Below are 1,104 nucleotides of genomic sequence, written 5' to 3'. Positions count from 1 at the left end.
TTACTAAATTGCATTTTCTTAGTTAAATTGCTTTCACCTTATTCACTCTCCACTTCAATCATTATTAGGTGAATAGCTCATTTTATAGAACACCAATGAAATATTTTTACACAAAGGCTGTGAATAAACAGTGCTTAAATGTTTACCAACCAGGCTTCAGGCTAGAGTACACGTTGTTATTCTGCCACTTAAATTTCTACTTTTATGGACGTTTGCCACAGCATCACTTATTCATGCAGATCTCTGAGAAGACTAATATTTATTGTTTAGTTAATGTAGATGATATTACTCTTTCCCTTTCTTCTCATATGCGATAGCAGCTGGTTTATCGCGTACATACTTCACAAAATTTCTTACACAACTATTTACTTGTCCATCAGTCAAATTCCATTCCTTATTGAGCGGATTTGAGACACGAAATATTACCATTCGAATGAATCGGATAGTCTCCCAACACAGAGGAGGAAAAAAAGTTGTAAATAAAAAAAATTGTAACATAATTTAAAATCAACACACGAATAATTAGTTAAATAATAATTATTCTTTCGTGAGTGAGGCATAAACGCGATGAAATTGTTACCTAAAAAATCCGGTTACCTTGCTACGACACTGGCGTTAACGAAGTCAGTGTATATACTCAGATTGGTGACTATGTATGCAGTTGTAGAACGCGCAGAAACAGAAATAGTTTTCAATTCTAACATCGCAAGGACAAATTAAACGCGCCACACGAAAGTAAAACTATGCTCCAGGTGAGGCTCGAACTCACAACCCCGGCATTGCTCACGGCGACTGCCTTATAAGTACCGTGCGCTAACCGATTGCGCCACTGGAGCTACAGCTCGTGTAGCAGTCCTACTGTTATCACACTGCGCCTCCCACCGCGTGACGCATCCAACAGGAAACTCGTGGCGGCCGACAAACATGACGTCACCAGAATGTATCAGTACGGTTACTCGCCCGTTTAGAACCTACTCCGTTGGCTGGACGAATCAGTGCTTAGCGTTACTGCGAAGCGTCGTGTGTTCCAAGCTTGATTTAAGATCGACAATGAAATTGCTACGTGACTAGTTATCTTGCCATACAAAACGCAATTGCACATGG

The 1,104-nt window shown here is 39.9% G+C and overlaps 1 non-coding gene across 1 annotated transcript; it reads right to left on the bottom strand.

Annotated features, from left to right (window-relative positions):
- Window positions 1–744: 744 nt before the first annotated feature.
- On the bottom strand, window positions 745–836 carry Trnai-uau (transfer RNA isoleucine (anticodon UAU)). The gene is given in 2 exon segments: window positions 745–780; window positions 799–836. It is a non-coding gene; the product is annotated as a tRNA-Ile (tRNA).
- Window positions 837–1,104: the final 268 nt, after the last annotated feature.

This window comes from Schistocerca gregaria, chromosome 2, assembly GCF_023897955.1.
Source record: "Schistocerca gregaria isolate iqSchGreg1 chromosome 2, iqSchGreg1.2, whole genome shotgun sequence".
Lineage (NCBI taxonomy): Eukaryota > Metazoa > Arthropoda > Insecta > Orthoptera > Acrididae > Schistocerca > Schistocerca gregaria.
This window is presented reverse-complemented; position numbering and strand designations above follow the sequence as displayed.